This window comes from Strigops habroptila, chromosome 10 (genome assembly GCF_004027225.2).
Source record: "Strigops habroptila isolate Jane chromosome 10, bStrHab1.2.pri, whole genome shotgun sequence".
Taxonomy (NCBI): Eukaryota; Metazoa; Chordata; class Aves; order Psittaciformes; family Psittacidae; genus Strigops; species Strigops habroptila.
Genome location: NC_046359.1, coordinates 31,001,222 through 31,026,638, shown reverse-complemented (window position 1 = coordinate 31,026,638; position 25,417 = coordinate 31,001,222).

Here is a 25,417-nt window from a genome sequence, read left to right as displayed (position 1 = left end):
CCACTTAAGGTTATGTATGCTCCCAAAAAATGAAAGAAAATCCAAACCCACTTCCAACAAGTGGAGAATGCTGAATGAAGGCTTAAACCTAAAACTCTTTTTACTCAACACTACTTTTATGCAGTCTGTGGTTGTGTCAAGGAGAAAAAGATGGTCAAGACACCGCATGAATTAAAACTATTATTCTCACAGAACAAGAAAATATTCATTTTTGCCCCCTAATAATGAGCAGATATTTTAAAAACAAAGCAACTGTTGAAATCCACAGGGGTTTTTTTCACTTTTTGTTTGTGAGATATTTCAATAAAATCTTGCCTTTAGAGATTTATGATAGGCTCTTTTGATTCCAGCTTTGGAGGTAGACAGAGGCAGGGCAGGGGATGAAAGAAGCAGATCTAGGATGTCAGCTCCTCTATTCGAACTAATGTTTTTCTTGGCATAACCTGAAAGCCCTACACCAGTATTCAGCCTGAAAGAGAGCTAAATAAAATCCATCTAATAAAAGATTGGCTATGTGTAAAATCAAATTAGACAGGCAGCTATCCTGTTGTAGAAAATAAACTGCAAGAAACCAGATCAGACTTTCTTAGGATGTTCCCACCCCTTATCTGAGAATTGGCAACCGGTGACATGCACAGTATTAATTACCTGCATAAATGAAGCTAAAAGGTTAATTTTAATTCATTATTATTCTAGTACTTCAAATACCACATTATTTCCACATCTGCCAATAGGTATTCTTCTAATATTCCAAATACTACACACTTTCCAATCTGCCAATGGGCCATGCAGGTGCTCCTGCACAGAGCAAAGCATGCAGATCAGACTATTAAGAACAAAACCCCTCAATTAATTTCACTAGCATATGAAGTAACCTGCTTTGCTATTGAGGTTCTCCTGTTATGCCTTGTACCATCCCATTACAGAACTTCATCTTCCTAAATCTTTCATTGATACGAACAGGATTTAGCATACTGAAGAAAACATTTGCAGTCATGTAATGAAAGAAAAAAATCTTGTATGCAGATTTTTGCTTTGTATAACAGCTCCATAAACTACAAGCAACTACAGCTTATAATGTGTACAGTGCCATAACTCAGTGTATTTATTTTAATGCAGTAACTCAGAGGTGCTCTTGGGTTCCTCACCTCTATATATCTTACGACAGCAAAAAGCAGATCCCTTCATTCTCAAGCAATAAAATACAATGTGAGAGCAGTGACCTGAAGTATCAGTTGTCTCTGCCTGAGACTGGTTGTCTTGGTTGCAGCGATTACTATAGGAAGCAATGATGGAAAGTAGAGAGATCTCAGACGGTGTCACTGCACAGCAATACCAGAGGAAGATAGAAGAGGGAATAGGAGAGATTAAGTTGGCCTCCTCAGAGATTTACGTATAAGGGAGTGAACAACTCTCCTCCTGTGAAGGAGTTACGCCCAGCAGTGGCACCCAGAGCTGTCCCCCACAGTTTGTGAGCACTCTAGGATGAGTCCTGGGAATCTGGCATATGCTGGGTTCAAGCAAAGCCCAACTGGCTGCATGCAGGAGGACTAAACAGAGGCTCTGCTCTTCAAAAACTTTGGACAAGTATTGTCAGGATTATTTTATATCAATAATTACTGGAATTAAAGGGTAGTGTATATCTGAATATCTGTGGAAGATGCTACTATTGCATTCATGATTTTGTTTGTTTTGCACTTCAAGAATAAACATAACCTCGAGGTGGAAAAGAGACACTGCACCTATGATTTATTCATTATCTGCCTTTAAAGAAATGGGAGCATTTACAAGTCCAAGAATGTGAGATAAACAGTTAAGGAGGTACTGCTCTTTGCTATTGCTTCGGGGTGATGGAGCATGCAGTGCATGACATGAGTGATTACCGGACCCTGGTGAAAGTTTCTGTGCTGACATACAAACGTCTCTGCTTTGATTTGAATCAACCATCCAAAACTAAAACCTGTAAGAATTAGTTGCCAAATCTACCAAAGCCCCATGCTTTGCTACTTGCTTTTGATACAAAGCCCCAAGAGCAATACCTACCCCAACAGTCCAGCCCACATTTAAGAAGTTTACATGCAAGCAGCAAGACATTAAGCCCTTTACTCCACAACATTAGAGACAGTGTACATACTGCAGCTGTGGTGTCTAATGTAGGAACCCTCTCTGTTTAGATACAGGAGAAATCTATTTTTTCCTTTCAAACACTTCTCACAGCCCTAATTCTAACCCAGTTACTCTTCGGTTCTTTCCCAATGCCAACTCAAGTCACAAGAGAACAAACATTCAAAATCCCTCGTATTCTAATTAAAAAGGGCTTGTGTTATATTGCTATGACGCCTTCTGCCCCCCCCCAGGAAGCTTGATGGTCTCTATTTTGAGAGCTCATCAAACTCAAACAGGACAAATGAGTTTGAGTCTTTGTTCTTCTTTTTTTCCTCTCTGGTAATTAAAACCAGCAGACAGGAAGAATGCTCAGGTTGACTTTCTTTTATTAGGGTGAGCTAATTAAATCTTCATATTTGGAAAGTGCCTATTGCTTTCATATCAGAGTAGGAAATATTTCAAAACATCTTCAGGACTCAGGGCTTCAAGAAATAACGATTAAAAATCTTATCTATTTAGGATCCTGAGTCCTACTGACAAGGGACATATCTCCAGCTTCTAAGTCATCTAGCTATTTTGAAAACATCAGCCCGAGTGCAAATTTGTGATTTGCAGCCACTAAAGGATAGCTCACAGGATGTTCTAAGTGCAAGTTTTCCCCTTGGGAAAGATGTACAGTTCCCCTGCCTACTGGCAAGGTAGATAGTCAGCATCTAACCAAATCCTGCTTGGACCCCATAAAGATCCTCCCCTCTTCTACCAGACATGGTCCTGCTCTCCAGCAGCTCTCCATGACAATAGGCCATGACCCAGCAGAACTGTTCACAGACCAGGCTCAAACTTAATTTATAAATTGTGAGAGTAAATTTACATTCCAAAACTTGCAGAAAAGCATTTTTCATCTATTAACAAAACTATGCTGTGTTTGCTCAACACACTCAGAGCAGGCCTTTTCCCCAGCAGAGATGGAGGCACAGCTCCATTGAAGTTAATGGAGCCAGACTAACTGACACGAGTGGAGAAGCCAGCTCAGGATTCGACTGTTTTAATACTGAACAGATCTCATGTGGACTCCAATTTCGACACACTGCACCTCCCCTTAGGCCTTCATTTGGTATTTTGCATGGCTAATTTGTACTAAACATAAAATATTCATGCTTGATGTTGTCTACGGCACTAAAGTGTCCAACCTACCCGTGCATGCTCAAGTCAGGTTCCCCTGTACACTCTGGAGTCATCAGAATATGCTGTAATAGGCATACCTGTGCATTTGGGAACGCACCTGAAAATTTACAAAAACATTTCCAACTGCTTACTGAGCCTTTAATTGCAGGCACTGATGTGTTGACTCCCCATGCAATTGCACAACAATTAAGAGATATATTTGCACGCCTACAAATTCTGAGTTTTAGCACATTCTTATTTCAGCAAGAACTCAAATCCCACCTGAACAGGGCAGCAAAACTTCTTGCCTAAGGTTGGGGTTTTTTTCTAAAATGAGGAAAACTGGAAATAAATGACAGTCAGAGCTCCTGAGCTCTTTCCTTGCCATCACACCAGCAGAACACACTGTAAGCCCTGGGAATTACATTTCTATCTGAGGCAAAGTCAAATGACACAACCTAGTGCCAAGCAGTACTGCTGCCTCACCAAGAGCTGCAGGAGGTTTTCTGTCTGTTACAAGGCAAAGGCAGGCAGCCTGCTCCTCCCATATGCAATTCCCTGCATTTTGGTTATACTATGTTAAAAGCAAGTAGGCTTACACCCTGACATCTCAAACAGAATGTACCGCTGAATCTGGTCTGTGTAAGCAAGGGAGTAGAATTCAAACTTTTAAATTAGGGAAAATATTATTTTGCACCAGATTTGCTGCCTTACTAATTCCCTCCCAACAGTAGCCATAAAAATTCTGTCTGAAGAAAATACAATTCACAGGTCAGATAGAAAAATCAAATGCTTTAAACTCAGAAGCAGCCCCATCTGGTGATCAGAGGAGAGGCCAAGGGGAATCTGTTCCCCATTCCTTCTGGTGGGTGACCTGACATCACCTGAAGCTGTTAATAGCCCTGAAGTTCTTTGGCTATTTCTTGCCTAGTAGATAAGCAACTTCTGGAAAATGAAGTTTCTTCTTGGTTTAAGATGGCAAAATCTTTTAATTGGCCCTGCCAGCCCCACCGTGCTGCCAGGAAGCCCTATCGTCTCTCTGAGCTCAGGGAACGGAGCAATCCTGGGGCTTGGCACATCCCTAATGAGACGAGTACCTCCAAAGCACATCCCTCAGTTTGGATGCCTAGGGAACAAGATAGGTCACCACGGGCCAAAGAACTAGACTTTATAATCAACTTCCCAACAGCATCAAGTGAGTCATTTCACAAGCAGTCTGAGGCTCCTCCTCTACTTCGTCTTCCTTTTTTCGAATCTCATATAGCATTAATTCTGAAAACCAGAAACTGCTTCTAGCTCAATTCCTTGCACTAAAAGCACAGGTAAAATTCTACAGAGGGTATTCTCTTTATCCTGGCGATAACTGGAAACTGCTCAATGACTAAAATGTTAGGACTGGCAAAACAAGGCAGCCAGAGTAAGGATTTAAGGGCAAATTCAAGGGAGGAAGGCCTAAGCCTGAAAGGCAAGTCTGCAGAGGTGGAAAAGCGAGTGGAGAAAGCTCTCTGCAAGCTCCCACTGGCTGAGAGCTCAGGAGCAGCCAGGGAGCCAAAAGAACAGTGTGGCTTCAACCTGCACCAAGTTTAATGCGATAGAGGCAGAGGTCCAGCTCAGACATGTAGTTCGTGATTAAATGAAGAGTGGCACCATCATCTCACCAGTGCAAAGGAGCACCAGAAAACACAGTTTACTTTATAGAACGGAGCTATCACCAGATTATGGGGGCTGTTATAACTGCTTTACTCTTTGCAAAATGCTGTATGCAATCTCACCATATCATGTGAGGTTTTCTTCCTTCCAAAAGAAAAAAATATTGGCAGGCAGTGAGATATGCACTCTTAGCCTTTAAGCTATATATATATAAGTCATGGTATCTTGCACAATAACTAGTCGAGGGGAATTATTTCAACCTCCTGTTATGGACTTGATCTTACCAAAGACTTTGCAATGCAAGGTACCTGAGCATCTCAGCAAGTCAACAGTATTAAGACAAACTGCTACTGCTATTCCACTCTACATTCAAGCCATAGCCTACATAATTTTCACTGTTAAGAAGTCTGCCTAGAAGAGCCCTCTGATCTTGTCACTATGATCTACATTTTCTTTAAAAACAAATGTTCTATGATTAATTTCTCTCTCTTAAAAAAGCATGATGATGAAATCTGTGATTTAATTCCTCTGCAGGAATTAGCTCTGACTACAGCCTAGAGTTCAAAATATTCTTTGTCAACTATCACAGGTTCCACTGAGCATAGATCTTTTGCTGCCAAAGATTTCATGTGAAGTTGAATTTTAAGTACTAGCAGTAGATTAGCTTGGCAAAGGGAAGTACTATTAGGCATTCAACAACTGTTCACACACAGCCTGGAACATAAAAATTGAGCTGATGAAACCGACAGCTTGACAGAGAAAGAAAGAGCAGGGACACATCCCCATCATCAATTTTTTTCCAGAGAGAGCTCCGAGACAACAAGCAAAGAAAATAGATCACCCACCAGCTAATAACAAAGAAAGCAGGCTAGATTTAGATTTGGTTCAAAACCACTGCAGGCTAACACCACATCACCTCTGTGCAACAAGAGATTACTTTAGGCCTGATCCAGAGAATGGCAGAGGTCCATGCTCACAGCAGTTCTCAGTCAGTAATGAGCTCCCCTTCTTCTCAAGGCTCAGACCTTAACTGAAAAGTTAAAATGCTGTAGAGATTTTGTAGTTGTCTACAATTCATAAAATACCTTGCAAAAAAGATCCTTCATGTTCAAATCCCTGAGACAGTGGTGGATTTTAAGGGTTTAGCGTTCAAAGAAAATTTAAGGGTCTAGTGTTCAAATGGAGAAGCCCTTTTTGTAGGCATCCAGAATTGCCTCTGGATTTTGGTGGTTACAGTATGGTCATTAACTGATGCACGCATTTCAAAAGCATAAAAAACAAAAACAAACCAGAACTTTCCAGTTTTGTCTTTAAGCAGCAGTTTACTTAGGGATTTTTACTAATGCAGCGCACTTTTTCCTCCTCAAAATATTTTGCAACAAGTTTGGTAATTTGTGGTGGAGGAAATAACATCTGTAACCAAAAAATACCAAAATCCTTCTGGCTTTGTAAGCCTGTATAATTTCTGATATAATCCCCAAACTTTCAGTTAAAATAACAGTGACAAAGCTTTATTTGCAGATGAGAATGTGGATGAGGAGGCACATCTACTTGATTCAGCTTCACAGACAAAAACACTATGCTGAGCATTAAAATTGCTCTCTACATAACCATGGACCCATGAAACCAAAAAAGTTAAATCATGCTTAAAGAAGGCAGGCCCAGATATACAAACCAAAAGCTATGGGGCAGGGATGAGAAAAGGCTAGTTGCCAAAGCTAGTACATGGAAGGAGAGAAGCACAGAGAAGAGCCAGGACTATTATATGATTGTAAAAGGTGATGCTAAAGGAGGTCAGGTACACCCACACAGCAAGAACATTGACATCAAAGACTCTACAGAAGTCCTGTAGTGAGGTAGTCATAGCACATGGTGAGGAAATGATGTCTTAAAGAAAAGGCAAGATTTAAATCAAGGAGAACCCACAGGGCATCTTTGGCAATATTTATAAAGAATGAAGTAGTCATTTTTAGCCCTTAAGAAAATTAAGTATCAGTGTAAAGTGAAACTTCATGGAGTTCTGTCCCTAACAGAAAAAATATGTGCTTTCGAAGTACCAGTTTATTGCCCTGATTTTAGGTATATATTTCAGAAGAAATAAATGACACCAGAAAAATCAATTTCTCCCCATTGACTACAACAGGAGCCTAATTTATCCAGCCTTCATACAAATGACTGCAGGGTCAGCTAAATCCTACCCATTCAGCCTGAAAGGAAATTGAGAGTATAAGGAATGGAACCACCCCTTTTGGGCAGTTTCAAGTTTCCTTTTCCAAAAGGGACAAAATCTTGTTTCTCTAGTAAAGTTTAAATTCACAATGCTTTTTCTGGATCTGTAGCAAAATTTAGGTCTTCAGAGTAAGATACATAACTCTTATTATATCTTACTCACATACACTGTTTAATTCTAAAAATCAAACGGGATTTTTTTTTGCCATGAAATGCACCTAAGCCAGAGATAGTCAATGCCACAAACCTTTGTTTCTGTTCAAAACAGGTGATGCGCTGGCACCAGTAATGCAAATATCATTCTGCATGGACAACATTCAGCTTCCCTGTTCTCCAAAACCACATCTTGAAGGGGTATCAGCTTCTGTACCCATACAGGGTAATGGTTGGACTTGATCTTAGAGGTCTTTTCCAACACGTTTTCCAGTCACGATTGATTCCATGATTTTATGTCTGGTCTCTCCCGAGTTCAGCATTAACATCATGACCTCATTTTATCTGTGAAGCTGATAATTGATTTATCTTTACTGAAACCATGAACCTTGCTGCTATCCATGCTAGACTGGCCTGGATTTAAACTACTGGCAGAGATGATGGTTATGTCTCACTCCTACTAACAATTTACTGAGCCATGCATTGCTTCTCCTTCCCCTTCATGGTTGAGATATAGCTAATGTATGTTAGGTATACATCTAACATTGTCTTAAAACCATGAAAAGCGCAATAGTAACATTAGCAGAAGGTGTGTGATTAAGTAGAGACACCTCTGCTCCTACGTGCTCATTTCAGAATGCTTTCATTGAATTTCCTGATGTGAAGGTTGCTAGTTTTGGTCATCTACTAAGTACCTGTTGCCTTGAGAAAAAGTCTGCGATAGGATGTCATAGTCTGTTTTAACAACACAGACCTGGAGTGATATTGCAAGGATAAAAGGGAGGAGTAGGCTTGTGTAATTTTCCCCCCTTACAGAGTTACATATTACAGCACAAACAGATCATCACAAAGGTAATGATTTCCAGAGAAATCAGACACGCAAAACCAACACAGATCTTGTGCCCCAGTGCAGAGTGCGCTGCAAAACCCTTCATGTGATAGTAACGTATTTTCCAATCAGGCTACAAATTTCCAGTCACAATCCTACTGCCGTGGCATGAGATGTTCCAGGGACATCAATAGATTTGGTTCTGCATTTCTAGAACTTTCCCATTTGTCTACTCTTTTACTTTGGAACTAGATGATCTTAAGGCCCTTTCCAACCCTAACCATTCTATGATTCTATGTTTTTTAAACTAACTCTCACTTTGATGCCTGGTGAAAACAGAATGATCAAGCTAAAAGAACATCTCCAAAAACACTGGCCACTAAACCACTGTACAGCAAAAATAAGGCAGATATTTCAAGACATGCTCTCAGTATACAGCCCTACAGGCAAGATTCATTTTCTCAGCATCTCTCATTTAAAAGAAAAAGCCTGGCACCATTACCAGAAAGACAACAAATTCAGGCTATTTGAATTGGTGGGATGGGAATAATGCACTGCAAAGGAAAGAAGCCTTCTGCAAGAGCTTCCCAACAGCAATGCCTGGTTTACAGTAACATAAGGTACCTTGTTTGCCTGTGGACCTTATACAAGCCAGTGTTTTGCAGAGCACAGCAGCACACCACAATTCCAACAGAACATTTGTTCACGGGTGTTAGTTCCAATATATAAAATTGGCTCACAAAAACACCTGCAGGACTCAGTACCAGGGAGCTGAAGCCAGCATAATGAGAGCCTAGGCTCAGGTGATATGAGATGATGTTCAAGAAATCAAAGGACAAAAGAATTAGCATTCCAGGTCCTTCACTCTGCCACTCAACAACCCATCAGCATGTCTTGTTCTCTTGTTCTAGCCAATAAACTCAGGGCTTGGGTAAGTGGCTTCTCAACATGGTTTGGTGCTGGCTTCCTCCAGCATTCAGATTTCAGGGGGGAAGAGGAAGTCTGTACAGCAGAAATTCCAAGAACAGCTAAGATTTTTTTGCCGTGCAAAAATGTTTGTGCTGGTTTTGAGTTCTGAAGAAGCTCTCATTCTTATTTCAAAAAGTTATATTCTCTGACACAACTGAAATTATGTATACTAAAACCAAAAAAAAAAATCCATAATAAGCTTTGAATGTTATGAAATGTGCATGGAAGTGATCAGATGAGGGAATAAAACAGCTTCCTCTGGAGTACCATAATAAGAAATGAAGTACTTCTCATTTTGCTCTTAGAAACACCTGCTTTAGAAACACATTTGCATCAGCAAAACAACCAAATACATTTTCCACTATCTCTGAGGTCGGCTGGGAGTAGACACAGAAGGATGCGAAGTCAATGCAGACTCAGAAGACACCTCACAGCTGAACCATGGTGCGTTATGGGGTCTGACCTGAAGCAATAAAAACCTGCCTGCTTTTGGGATTTTTGCATAGGCGGACACACAAACCCACCATGAATAATAGATATCTCTGTCTTGCTTCTAAGACTAAGCTCGTGCTTTTCATGTATAAAAAATAACTGTGTTTCAGCAGTGGCTGTTGCAGTGACCTCCATGAGACTTTTAATCAAATCTTGCATATAGCTGAGGCTTCAGAGATTATTTGATTTTTTCTCAGCAAAGAGCAAGGCAGCTCTTGTTTCAATTAATAATTCCAATCTCACACAACACTGTATAATCAAAAAAATGAAAGAGGTCCCTGCAATTCCAAAAAAAATTTGAGCTCAGTAATTAAAATAAAGATTAAAAATATCCTGGAATCCTTATGTGGCCATAGCAGTATAAATACACCTCAAGATACCATAGCAACACTTCCTCTCTTCTTATTAAATAAATTAAGTCTCTGGCAGGCTCATAAAATGCCAGTCAACACGGATGTATTTTGGGCATCACTCCATAGAGTATTTATTCCTCTGCTCGTCTCTCGAACTTGTCATATTGAAACACTAGAGGTCAGCCTCCCAAAGAAAACTAACCTCTGCTCCCCTTCAAATCCATGAGGAATTATGGGACTTCACCACGTTGAGAAGCAGCACCTGGAGATGCAGTGATCAGCAGAGTGCCAGGCTCAAACCACACAAACACACACAAGGGCATGAGGCCAGAGGAATGGTTTTGTTCTTAAGCCAGTCTTTGAGTACTTGGCTGATAGGGATTGAACTAGCTAAACAAATAGGAATTTTGCATTATATTCCACAGACACCTGTGTGTAGCCAAGAGCTGCCAAGCACACAGACTGAATAGACAAAAAGTTCTGCTGTGTTTTGCCCAGGACAGGGAATTCAGGTTCCCCTTTTTGGCCGTTTTAGATGAACAGGAATTTCCAAAAGGTAGAAGAGCTAGCAGCAAAAATAGTGTTTATTAAAGGTAACAAAACGCCAACTGGCCCATAAAGAGAAGAGCTGGGTTTCTTGCAGAAAGAAAAATACTGTGTTTCTTTGCTTGTTCTAATTAGAACTGTTGCATTTCCAAGGATAAATCAAACACAACCAACCTGATCTCCCACCTAGGTGAAAACAAATGGATCTGGGGACAAGGAGAGAGCAATGTATGTCATTTACCTCAACTTTAGTTCTTGACGCTCTCCCCCAAAACAGTCACATATTCAAGTCTTATACTCTACATTAGATATATAGACAACTACATATATGGAAAATGGTAGGATGGGCAAGCTGAGAGGGCAGATGGGTGGGTCAAACTCTACCTGGAGGTAGCAAGCAAAGCATTACTGAAGCCTGTCCTGGGATCTGTCCTCCTCCACATCTTCATCTAAGACCCAGAGGAAGGGAGCCATGGAGGCCTCTCTCATCAAGCTTGCATGGGATACCACATTGGTGCTGGTCCCACAGGGAGCAGTTGATACACTCGAGGGCAGGACTGCTGTTCAGAGTGCCAGGAACCCTGTGAAATTCAGCAGGGACCAATACCAAGTCCTGCACCTGGGAAGCAGGATCCCCTCACAGGGGCACAGCCTGCAGCTCTGTGGAAAAAGGACATTTGGTCTTGGTAGACACCAAATTGGATGTTGGTCAGCAAGGATCCTTGGCAGCAGTGAGGGCCAAGAGCATCCTGGGCTGCATTACCAGAAGCACAGCTGGTACATCCAGGGCAGCGATTCTCAGCACTTGTCACAGCACATCTGGAATATGGCATCCAATTCTGGGGCCTCCAATACAACTCAGGCACCAGTAAATGGGAAGAAGTTCAGTGGAGAGCTGCTATGATGATGGGTGCCTGGAGCACTTGCTCTATGAGGAGAGCTGAGGGAGCAGCGCTTGTTCAGCTTAGAGAAGAAATGGTTTTGGTGGAAGGAACAGCAGTCTGCCACTATCTCTGGCAATGTTCCAAAGAACACAGATCCAAGTCCTTCACAGCGCTGTGGGAGGATGAGGGGCAATAGGCATAAATTGAAACAAGAAGGAAAAACTCTTTTACCCTGGGATGCTTAAGCAGTGACAGAGGTTGTACAGGGATATGCAGGCTCTATTACTGGATGGTTTTAGGGTCCAACTGGATAAAACCCTGAGTAGCCCAACTTCTCTTCCCAGCTGACCTTGCTTTGAGCTGGAGTTTGGGTAAAGAACTCCTGAGGTCCCTTTATGGCTTTATGACTTTTCAGTTCAGGATATGCTGTTTGAAAAGTCTGTAACAGCTGTTCCCTTCTTTCATCTTAAAGCTTAGCTGTGAAATTATGTAGAGTTTCCCAAACTGAGAATTACAAAATAGGAGATCTCGGTTCCAGTCCTTACTCTATCATTACTCTAACACCATCACTCATTCTATTTCAAGTTGAAAGGCTTTACACAAAAGCAAAGCTTTATTAGATTGGGCTGACCTGTGCTTCTCATCCAGGAAACAACCACAAGCTCTTCAAGGTGGCAGAAGACACTTCACCTCAACATGCAACAGCAGTTCAAGAGTCCACAGCAACACTGCACAAGACAGCAGGACAGGAGGTGAGGCAAAGTAATGAAGCCATTAGAAAATGAAATATGAGCACAATATCAGGACAACCACCAGAACAGAATTGCCCAGCCTAAAAACAGGCCAGAACTCAAGGTGACAAATCCCTGCTTTGACAAAATTGGTCATTAAGGTCTCAAATAACTAAGTGTAGGGGAAGGGCAAGCCGTGCTGAACCCTGGGGTCCCTGCAGCCTCCTGCCACCTACTAACCAGGCTCAGTTTTGCACATTTTTCTCAGTCCAGTGAAATTGCTGCCTGCAGCATGTCCTTTGTTTGCAATTTGCTCACTTTGCTGAACGGCCTTTTCATCTCCAGCCATTTCACACCCTGCTTCTCGCACTGTTTGCCTTTCCCATCGTTATTTTTACGCTCAATTAGCTCTCCATTCTCATCCCTCTCCCTGAGCAGGCATCGCTGCACTCCTTGCTCTGCCATAACCACCCCCAAGTCTCTCTGTCACCTCCAGCTCTTCCAGAGCTAATGACCAGAACAGACCATGTGGCAATGCAGGTGACACTCCACCTCACCTGCAAGCTGATCAGACAAGCAGCAGGTCTTCTGACAGCAATGTGGTAGAGCACGTATATTCTCTAGCTGCTAGATAACCATTGGAACAGTTAAACATCCCTCAAGGACCTGTAGGGACAGAACAAGGGGGAATGGCTTTAACCTGACAGAGGGGAGATTTAGATGAGATCTGAGGAAGAAGTTCTTCCCTGTGAGGGTGCTGAGGCCCTGGCACAGGTTGCCCAGAGAAGCTGTGGCTGCCCCATCCCTGGCAGTGTTCAAGGCCAGGCTGGACACAGGGGCTTGGAGCAACCTGCTCTAGTGGAAGGTGTCCCTGCCTGTGGCAGGGGGTTGGAACTGGATGAGCTTTAAGGTCCCTTCCAACCCAAACCAGTCTGGGATTCTAAATGCTAGTGACTGCTTCCTAGTGTAAATCCAATTTTTTTGTTTCATGGCTCAATGAAAATAAAGGTGGGGAAGAGCGAGAGAGAGAGAGAGAAGGGACAAGGCTAAATAAATTGAACTATTTTCATAGGCAGCCAATGTCTAAAAGTAGGATGTGGGAGAGAAAAGATGAAGAATGAGTGAATAGTATTTCATACCCAAATGGAAATACAGAACACTGCAACTTGTAGCCCAAAGTAATGAAATGCACTGTTGTGTTGCTATCCTCCAGCTCTCAGTGGAAAACAAAAATCAGCATAAATCCACTGCAGACACAGTAGTTTACATCAGCTAAAATACCAGATGTTTTATTATAAGGAAACTTTTTTTAGAAAGGCAAAAAAATCTTTGGGTTTTGTGTTTGGGTTTTGTTTGGGTTTTTTTGTGTTTTGTTTTGGTTTTTTTTTTTTTTTTTTTTTTTTTTTAAAGTGCCTTCTTCCCTCATTTTACAAAAGCTTATTACTTAAACTATGCATTTTGGATCTGTATTCGGGATCAGAGGCATAAAAAGCACAACTTCAGGGAGGCTGCAGCTCCTGAAATCCTCTAAAATCTGGGTCTTGCTGATCCTGCCTGACATGAGGGACAACCAACATAAATGTGTCTCAGGCTTGGCAAGAAATTGCCTCAATAATCAGGTCTAGCACACACAGTGGGATTGTCTAAGAAGGAGCTGTGGAAGTAGAGGGAAAAGACGACAGCAAAGTGTTACAAAGGACATTTCCTCCCTCCTTGCATAATTTAAGGCATGTATTTATGAAGCATAGTGAAGGTCTAATTATGTTAGCTTGTAATGAACGCTTAATTGTAATTAGCCACAGTTTCAAGCTGGAGGGAACAATTATTTTCATTACTGCTAATTAATGTACAGGATGCTGTGTAAGATATTTGTTTCTAATTCTAACAAAGTGACCTCACCCACTTCGTTGCTGTCCTCTTGCAGATTTCAGTTCTGCCTTCTCTGCTGCTCATCCCCAATCCCATTGCATTTATTCTTTTGCTGCCTTTTAAATTTTCAATCTGTGTCATCTCCATCACAAGTACAGCTAAGGGTTAAAGTATTTGGGCATTTTCTTAGCATAGGTGTATATGCTAAGAATGTGCCCAATAAGAAAAACCAAAGGTTTCTCAGAAATGGATTTCAAAGAGTCTCATTTCAGCAGATATTTTCCTGAAAATTGTGGGGTTTACTTTCCTTTTTTTTTTTTTTTTTTTGTAATTTCCACTTTATAATTTTTTTGGCTGAACCATTTTGATTTTCACAGTTAAGCTGGGAAAAAAAAAAAAAATCTTTTTTACAACTAAGTGAAATGATCAGATGAAGTTATTCATATAGACAAAAAGTAGTTGAATATGAGGCCTTATTTTTTTCTAGAATTGGTTGTTGTATGGCACCCAGAACTACCAGCATGAAGACTATTTCCTGCATTTTTCCCACTCTTTTTAGTTTATCTTCAAGCCAGTGGTGATCTGCCACCCTCCCTGAATCAATTACCAGCTCTTCCTTTTGCTGTTTTCTCCTGACAATTGAGAACCAGGATTATGGAGTCAGGTTCAGCTTCACATCTTTGATATTTTCTTGGTAACATTTCAACGCAGTCTGCTGTATGATCATCCAGCAATTACCTTCTAATTCCCCTTTGTCTTTGGGGTTGAGAAGGACTGTTTCTAATTCCTGAGAAAGTTGATATGAATTTGGCTACCACATAATTCCCAACAGCTGTATTATTATAGCAGAAAATTATAGTCTTTTACCAAACCGAGCCCATTTTGAACACTCAGAATGCAGGCAGCACTACTGAGCACAATTTCAGCTTGGCAATCCTTTCAAAAAAACCCAAAATTTGCATTTAAAATTGGCATTTGATGATTTGTGCCATAATGACAGGCCAATGAGGGAAAGCTTGCACTCCTTTTGTGTTCCATCTAGATTGTGTAAACAGAGATTACATTGTCCAAGAGTATTTGTGAGAAATATTAAAATCCACTGAAACAGTCATAACTCACACATGTGCTTGGTACCACGTCAAGGCAAAAGGAGTGCAGGATTTTTAAGCATATATGCCACAGTCTTACATGTTACTCTGCTATTTAATTCAGTTAATTAAACAACAACGAAAAGTATTAGGAAGTATATAAACCCTGATTTCTCAAGGCATAAATCAGACTAATACTTAGAGATTAGAATGACATCAAAGGAGAGTGCATTACTTTTCTTTGTATGTTCATCTGAAGTAGCTGGTACTGCCTACTGCTGTTGGATATGGACACCAGAGCAAATGAACTGCACGGTTAATCCAGTGCAATGATTTACAAAAGCAATTATTATCTCTCTATAACTATGAAACAACAGGAACAACAATCCCTGACATAATCTTATCACAGTCTGCTACTCCATTATCTCCATACAGATAAGTCATAGACCTGGTTTTCGGTCTGCAATAAGATGCAAATCACCAAGGCTGACACTTGAATAGTTTAGTGCTTGTCACAACTCAGGGAAATGAGTCATTGAATATTGAGCTGTATGGATTGCATGGGTTACTACTAGGAGACAGCAGGGTCGGAGAAAACATTCCTCAGAAATGTTTCAGCTCCCTCAGATCAAGTACAACCTACAGACCTACCTAAGGAGCATGTTTGTTTTCACAGAGCAGGACCCACCACTTTACAGACACGCATCTTTCAGGGCAGCCAAAAAGCCATTGTGTGAAAACCAGCTCTGTGTTTTTCCCCACAGATCAAATGTTACCTTATGTGATAAACCCACAGCAACCTACCAGAATGTAGGTTAACGTAAACCACAGTTTTAACGTTTTGTGTTTCCTTCCTGCTGCATCTCCTACCTTGGCTTACGTTTGTTTGGAGTGGATTTTCAAACCGGTTTCCCCACACTGCTAACAGTAATGAAGAAAGAAGAAACTCCAAAGATGATCAAAAGAGATATTTGAAATCCTCCATGGCAATATGCAGGTACACTAAAATAGCTCACAGCACTCAGACTATTACCAAGAGCCATGTTTTAATATGACAGATACATAGCAGTTTATCCTCTCCAAAAGCAGGGAGGGGAAAGAAGGAACACCAAGTTCTGTGAGCACTTTGCAACGTCCTTTTCTCATTAACTTGTGAATTATATCAATCAAGGAATATGCAGATTCCTCTCATGAAGTCCCAGGCAGCTAATATGTCCCTCTTCCTATAGTTCCTTAATTAAAAGGGAAAAAAAACCCACTGTCCACTGAAGATGCCATTGTATTTCCCTGCAGCTCCTGAATAATTTTTTCATATTGTCCTTGACAGGAGGTAATGGAATAACGCACATTGTGAGGACCAAGCCTCTTTCAAGCAAAAAGGCCATTTCTGCGATTTTTTTTCCACGGTTAATTCCAAAACCAGAATCTTTGAATTAAGGTCAGCAAACCAAGTGACATAAAATGATATCATAAGCCTTGCAGCTCTAATTCCTGAAGTGCAATGCAGCACTTCCTGCCCTCAAAGGATTAACACCAACATGCACAAAGCGACATGAGCAGAAAGACAGCCAAAGAATAAACTATCTGCTTGAGTGTTACTATGCTGAAATACAGCATACAAAAAAAAAAAAAACCAACCCCAAACCAAAACTACACAAGAGAGACACAAGAGGAGAAGCTGTGGCTGCCCCACCCCTGGCAGTGTTCAAGGCCAGGTTGGACACAGGGACTTGGAGCAACCTGCTCTAGTGGAAGGTGTCCCTGCCTATGGCAGGGGGTTGGAACTGCATGAGCTTTAAGGTCCCTTCCAACCCAAACCAGTCTGGGATTCTATGAATTTATCACTATATATTCATCACAGTGACCACATGGTCTCTGGCAGAACAGAAGGAAAAGCCCCAATGCACAGCCTGGAAAACAACATTATCTGTCCCATGTGAAACCTTGTCATAAAGGCATCTTCGGCTGCTTGAAGTCTGGAATTAAATAAATTTTGCAGCCCTGGACAGTGGAGCAGCTCCTCAGGAGCTTCTGTGCCCAGCACAACCTAGCCCATAGCTGATGAGCATTTGGGGAACCTTACTGTGGCCATTTAAGATGCTATTGGCTCAGTATCTCAGTCTGTGCCAGAGACTAAAAAAAGAGACTTGAACAGAGGCAACGGATTTTGAACCAGTCATGTTTCAGTATCAGTCTGCTGCTCTGTATTCGGGATAGCAGCTCTGACGTGTCAATCCTCAGAGGGCAGGAGAAACTTATACTGCTATTGCCAGATGTGTTACATCCGTAAAAGCCTTGGGAAGCCCTCGGCAGAATTTGAGTCTTCTATGGCTCCCCTGATGCACTGTCCTCCAAATTCATTAGAAAGTGCTGTGACTCAATTAGCAATTTAACCCATAAAATATGAGAGATCTTTCTACTTACAGCGTGGCCATGAGGAGCAATAGATCTCCTCTTCTGACTCCAAACAATGTGAACAAAAATTATGATTTCGATTTACTTTTCCTATTTGCCCCTTTATTGCAGCATAGCATGAGACTAAAGGAAAAAAAGCAGCAGCTTTAGATGAGTATCAGGGAGTATGTCAGATCGTGTACTTTGATTAAGACAGAATGACATCCAAGACGAAAAGGGGAATTCCTTGACCTGTGCCACTCAGATCCCTTGTTTTCAGTTTTCTATAATTCTAAGACTCAGTCCACAATAATAGAGGTATCATACAGTTAAAATTGTTACATACTCAAGAAACACTCTTAGTAGCATCTATTATCTGCATAGATTTTCCATGATATTATATTCACCCTTCCAGTGTCCATGTGTTTGATGCCTCCAGTTTTCCTCAAGCAGATTGAGAGTACATCAATAGCTTGAGGTATTCATCATCAGGAGTTCAATGTTCACAGGGCCAGTCCCTTCTTCCTCCTCAGTCCTCAAATCTACTAAGGGCCATTTTCATGTTTTCTTGACAGAGTCTGTCTGCATGATCTTTCTTTCCTTTGGCTCCGAATTATTTGTTGGGGTATTTTTTGGTCATTCTCTGTTAACCCTGCACTGGCTTCACCCAATGACAAGGCAACTCTCCTGTAGTGACTGCTAACTGACTGGAACCTCCAGTATCACCTTGCCTTTCCACTCTGCCACACAATCTTTTATTTTTACAGATGGTTGCTTGCTCTTACTATAAAATAAAGCCAAACTGAAGCCAAATGATGCTGGAATCACCTGACTGCTGGACAATCACAGCTAAAGCCAGCCTGGCTGGAGCCTTCCCAGAGAGTCCCTTGCACCATCACGTCAATACAAAACCTGCAGCCTTGGACTAGGAATGTCACAAATCCTATTCACCAGACTGTGACTGTTCTGATCAAGTCTGATCCATTGGATGTAAAGCTTTAAAAGCTGGGAGACAGAAGTTTCTTTTACAAGAAGTGCCAAAAAGATGTTACAGTCCATGATTTAATGAACTTTGGAGTAGGTGGCATCCCTGTACTGTGTCTTTATATCCCCATCTCATTTAATTAGGCTGTAAAAGCTTGTTGAAATCTTAGATCTAGTGAGTCACACTTTCCAAGGTAAATTGGGGTTGAAAGATTCCCAGTTGCCAGTAGGAAAGCTGGAAGTTGAGCACCAGTAATGGGAATAACCGTGAACCAAGTTCTCCCAGATAATTCTAAGCCTCACTCCAATTTTAAGCCTCCCTGTTCTCCATCAGCTTTTGCAGATAATTATAAGGTCCTGTTACAGGCACAATATTTTTTTTACATTGCTAATCCATAAAATACTATAAAGGAGACATAAAAGACTGAATTTTATAAAGTGTTCAACACAAAGAAGTAAGTATGTGGTTAATTTAACAATGTCCTTCTAAGTTCCCCTGATAATATATGACTGAAATCTAACAAGAAAAAAAAAGAATAGTCTTTTTTTATTAAGGCAATGTCCCTTGCCCTTCACTGCAGGATTAGTCCAACTCGTCTGGCTCCTCAGGATCTTACAGCTGTCTGGGTTACAGAGACCTTTTAACTTGCCAGGCAGTGTAAGATCTAAACCTCTTGCCTAGCAAATGGCCTAAATAATTCTATTCTGTCAGTTTTGAAAGCCTAACAGTCTCTCCTGATCTCATCTGCTCACCACTTTAAAGTATTTGAAACCTTAATAAATAAGCCTTCTGATTCCCACACACACACTATGTTAACGAAAGTGCTTCAACGATCAAGTCTGCAGTGAGCTTCCACAATCCAAGATGAGAAGGGATGTGTGTTCACTGCACCTTCCTGCAGAGTGAAGATACCAGAGCAACATCCCTCACTACTCAGCAACACCCTGAGAGACCATAAAACAAGGTCAACTACCAACCAAAACAACTAGGCACCTGTGTCACCTGAGTTTAGGGTCATATCTGGAAGATCCAGTGTCTAAACAAGATTTCTTTCTTAGTTCAGATCTGTGTTGTATACTTCCTGTCAAAAGTGGTTTGGGGGTGGTGGTGGTTGGTGGTGGTTTAAATGATCTTTACTGGATGATAGGTATTAGGATCTTATAGCACATCCAAAGGTAAAGGCAAAATCAAGGTGTGTGTGTGAATAGAAGGCATCCAGCTAATTTTGAAACGACTGTTGTTCATCTTGATGAGGACTTCTGACAGTACCATTTCTCTGAGGACTTACACAGAACAGCAGAACTAACCCAAATCTTGTTGCTCCAGGATAATCTAGCTCCCATTCAGTTCCAAAAATTGGAGGATCAAGCCTGCAGTATCTTCTCCCTCCTCAGGGAAGTTAATACACCCTGAGATTCTTTTGGGAGCCTCAGTCTTCACTGCCAGAATGAACTAACCTCCTGTAGCAAGAGGCTTGATGGCAAGCACTATCCAATGCAGCATGCACTAACAGAGCCACTCCTGAGGCTTACCTCCTTCAGATGCATCCTCTGCTCAAAATGAAGACAGAAGATATCTCACACAATGACAGCTTACTGGCCTTTTACATCCTACAGGGTCAGCAAGACTTTCTCCAGAACCTAGGGCAAAATCATACAGCTCAGTTAAGGAAAAAACTCAAATGAATCCAGAAGATACTGACTATATCCATTTCTACTCATCTATTGATAAATCATAGTGATATTAAAGAGGCAGAGCATACAGATGTTTTATTCAAGCCATTATTAGAACTGAAAACGATTCTTTTGTTTCCAAGGACTAGTGATTAGGCTACAGACCCAATTGCCATAATGTCAGCTTCAGCAGCCTAAAAACTTCATCTGTTTTGGAATGGTGGTTTTCAGAGGCCAAAAAGCTAAATTTACTGCTAAACCAACAGAGCCCTGCTAAATTACAACTGCAAGGAATGCAGCACTAAAGCTTAATGAATTGGATTTGACTCAAGTCACAGAGCTGACAGCTTCTGTCTCTCAAATCACCTTTCAGCAGAACAGCAAAGAGGCAATGACAGAGCCCAGCAGCATCTCAGCTCTCCTGTGCCAGAAGGAAAGGGGCACCGACAGAGAAATGAGGATGTGAAAACCCATCAGAGCCAGCCCATCAGGGTTACAAGTAATAAAGCTCAGCCTCATGTCCCTGTCATCATGGATGTCTTGTTACTTGATAAATGAGAAATAGGTGCTTGCTCCTGATCAGCATCCCCACACCACTTGCATGACCACCACCCATTTATCTCCTCCCTATCTCAGAAATAGACAAACTCCTGCTGCTTCTTACAAAGCACTTTGAAATCTTATAGGATAAGGCATAAAATCTTATTTATTATTACTGTGTAACTGTCAGGGAGCTGCCCCCCAAGGTGATGGTGAGCCAAGAGCTAGCAGCGGCTACAATGCAGGCTGGGCAGTAAACACATCAACAGGCACCACAGCACCAGATCTGAGCAAGAAGAATGGGGTAGTGATAGCAACATGTCCTATCAACGGTCCTGTGATCACCAGGCAGATGTAAAGGATCAATTCAGGTCCAAGGTCAGCTCAGGAAACCCAAACAACAATCCAGGAACAGACCTAGGAACAGCTACATGCAAAACATAGTGCAAGGGCTGGGTCCCTACGCCTGAGCTTCAATGAAACCCCTAGGCCCATGGGCAGAAGATGTGGCCAGGAGTCCCAGATGAGGTTGGGCACAGCATTAAAGGCCTGCTGGTGACAAGGTGTGAGGGCCAACACCAATTCCAAGAACACCTTCCCAACAAAGCAAAGCCTTTCCCACAAGAGTTCTAGGCTTCTTTCACATGATCAAACTGCAATAAATTGTTGATGGGTGAAGAAGGTCAAGAAAATTTTTCTGTTCAAAATTCGATCCTTGCAGGTGTTATCAGCTAAGAAGGGACTGAACTCAGGCTAATTATTTGGTGCAAATTACAGCCAAAGCAAGTCTGTACAGAGACACTGCTTGAACCCAGTTGGCCATTGCAGTGTGGCTGAGATTGACTGCCCAGAACTGGCTCCAGGCTCTTCAGGATGGACCTGCACACTCTAGAGACAGAAGCACTGGATCAGTACCAGTGCAGAGCAGCATTGCCCCTGAGAGAGCAGAAAGAGCCATGCTGGGTAAATTTCACATAAATATTGCAGAATATCCCAAGACTGGACAGTTTTCTCCACTGCCTGCACCAATCCACATCAGTGCAACGGACACACCTTTATCTTTCCCAAGTTTTCTCTGGGACAAATTATGCCCCCGAGTGGATGGGAAGGGAGCTTCAGAACAGGCATTTTGCCTCTAAGCTCTGAAAGGGGAGATGAATTCCACTTCTGATTGAAGACTGACGTTATGCTTTAGCAGCTAGTGACCTCCGAGCAAAATAAAACAGTGATTAGAAATCAAAAGCTGAGCACTGGCTTGAAGTTAATGAAGTTAATATATCATAGATCCTGCTTCAAGTAAAAATAACAGACTGTCTCATGAAAGTCTGGAATAATGGTTGCTCTGGCCCCAGTCAGCACTTCCAGAGAGAACAGCAAAATTAGTGGTCAAGGAAATGAAATGTACAACAGTGATTTATATACAGCCCTGGGTACCATCAGTGAAATTAGTGAAATTAGCTCCAGATATTATTTCTGCTCCTCAGGTAAATTATTTGAAACAGATGTCAGGCAAAGCCTAATTCTTATATCAACTGCAATTGGCCTGAATGAGAATACATTTCCAGAAGCGTAAACCTGGGGAAAAAGAAAGAGAACTGCAAAGAAAGACTAATGCATCATAATGCACAAGGTAAGGGAAAAGGTGTAAACAACAGAAAAGTTTCCATCATTAAGAATTTGTACGGGAATGAACTAGATGGCTTACTATGTTAAAGCTCCAGAGGCTGCTGAGGATGGAGTGTTGTATCAAAGCCCATGCACACTCGCTGCTCCATTTCCCCCCAGAACACACATTCTGAACGTTCACATCTTATCGTAATGCACTAAAGAAAGAAGTCAAATAGAGATGGAAATTCAACATGGAATCAAGAAAATATTTAAGGCACAAGTGTTTCTTTGGACGCAAATGTAACACTTGCAGTATGTGCTAAAACAGGTAAAATAGGTAGATAATAGTGGAATCATAGAATTAACCCAGTTAAAAAAGACCTTTAAGATCATCAAGTCCAACCGTTCCCCCAGCACTGCCAAGTCCACCACTAAACCATATCACTAAGGGCAAACTGATGTCCCCTCACAGCTGCCCCTCATGATCTCCACTCGCAGCCAACCCCCATCTGCCCTCCATATACAGTGGCCCACACTGTATAGCTGCTGCCCCTAAACCTCATGGGCACTCCTCACGCCCCATGGCTGCCCTTGCTCTCCCCCCTCATGATCTTCCCTCATGGCTGCCCCTCCTCTCCCCTCATGATCTCCCCTCATGGCTGCCCTCTTCTTTTTCCTCATGGCTACCCCTCATGGAGGCTCCTCCTCTCCCTTCATGATCGCCCCTCATGACCACCCTTCACCCCTCATGGCCACCCTTGTGTCTCCCCTCATGATCTCCCCTCATGGCCACCCCTCCTTTCCCCTCACAATCTTACCTCATGGCTGCCCCCTTCTTTTTCCTCATGACCTCCCCTCATGGCTGCCCCCTTCTTTTTCCTCACGATCTTCTGTCATGGCCGCCCCTCCTCTCCCCTCACGATCTTCTGTCATGGCTGCCCCTCATGATCTTCCCTCATGGCCACCCCTTCTCTCCCCTCACATTCTTCTGTCATGGCCAACCCTCCTCTCCCCTCATGATCTCTCCTTACAACCATCTCTCAGTCCTCATGGCTGCCCCTCTCTCCCTGACTGACACCCCTCCCATGATGTCCTTTGGATCTCTAATGGAACAGATGAGGACGCACTAGCTCTTATGTTCTCCATCTGTATGGGACAACTTTAGGCCCAAATTCCTCTGGTCCAAGCCCAGACTCACAGCTGCACAGGGAAGCTGCCCTAGAATTGTTCCACATCAGGGATTTCATGTGGGTCATCCTAAACATCGGCTATAATGTGTGGTGCCCAGGAAGAAAAGGCTCTGTTAGCGCTGCAGGACACGCACGTGGCTCCTCTGGAAAGAATGATGCAAATTCAGAATGTTCACTTTGCATTTGCTTTTCCTTTCTTTTTTAGTTAGTTTTTTTTTCCTTGTGGTACATTCTGGTGCCCTGGTACTCAGACAGCTCACTCAGCTAACAGCTAGGTAGGTGGCAGACAAAACTGCCTGAAATCCTGCAGTCAAACACCCAGCAGCCCTTCCTGCTTCAGGAATCTGATTTCTGGCTGAAGTTCCTCTCAAGCCTGTGTGGCTTTCTGAACATTCACTGGTTTGTCTACATAATAAAGCAATGTCTGCAATGTCAAAGTAACCAAGGAATTATATTGTTTGCTAGTCTAACAGCACGATAAGGGCAATGATGTTAAGATCTCACACTGAGCCCACAGAGAGATGTTATCTAATATTCAGTGCTCAGACACACTAAGAACTGAAGGAAGAGCACAAAGGATTTTAGCTCAAAGCCAAGCTTCCAAATGTCAATGTAAAACAACTATGAAAGTACAATTTTGCCTCACTGACTTATGAAAAAGCCCACTACAGAAGGAAGAATACTAAAGAGAGAGGAGATGTATAACTGAAATCCATCCTGGTCAAGTTTAGGGGCAGCAGAAGCTGATGTAGTTCAATAGGAATATAAAAGCAATAAGCAAACGCCTTCTAAAAATACAACCACTCTCACAGGCAGGATTGAGAGCTCTAAAATAAAAATCAAGAAGCATAAAGAGAAACACTGAATTTCAAATGGCAAGGACTGTTCCAACTAACTGTTGGGGTTTAAGAACTACACTCACCTCAAAAAAAAAAAAAAAATAAAACCCAAACCACAAAGATTGCATTTATAGAGATTTTACAGAGATGAGGAAACCTAAGGACCTCTAAAGCCAGACAAATGACTACTTGAAAGTGCCCTAAAGAACTGGCTTTACTCTCTTCACTTCCAGATGGAAGCAGTTGTGAGCAGAATGTGATTAATGTGATTAATCAATGCGAAGCAGTGGAGAGAAACCAGAGTAGGACGCATTAGCAGAGTTTCTATTATTTTCCTATCCCAACAATTCTTTTGTCTTTATCCTCATCCAGCCACTCTTCCAAATAATCACCCTAAAAAAGTTTGCTTTCCAAGATGTGGAAGCACTAAAACCATAACCATTTACTGCAACAGGAGCAGCGTGTCTTCAACTGTGCATGTTCAACTGAATGACCTGCATCCGATGGCTGCATTAAGGCTGGATTATTATATTTAATAAGCAACAACAGACTGTCCTGACTCACATCTCAAAAGTGCTGCTCTATTAAAGACAGGAACATCCTCCTAGTCCCTTGAATGTGTCTTGAAAATTATAACCTGTATCAACCAGAAAACATGATCACAGGTTTTGCCATGCATTGAGATGCAAAAGACTAAGCCAAAAAAAAAAAAAAAATCTATTATACCAAGATGCTTGTCAGTGAAGTCTGTAGTCAGGAGCTAGTCCTTGTGCTAAAGAGCTTATTCTACAGAGTCATCACTGGCCTGCTCTGTAGAGGTCTTTGTGAAGAATCTGCATTTCATCTATCAGCAAATGGCACAGAGTAAAAGACAAATAATGTGTGTCCAAAGGAACTGACATGACAGGTGAGCAGAAAAAAACCACACATTCCCAATGCTGCAGGAGAGGTGGGCAAGAGCTGCATTGTCATCACATCTCCCGATTTCAATATATATTGGCATCTCCATACTTACTGTTAACTGGTTTAACTAATAGCAGTGATGACAAGAAAGCAGTATCTCAGTATAGCCTGGCATCCCTCACCCAAGGTCAGCAGTAAGGTTTGTCCAAATACTGAGGGCAC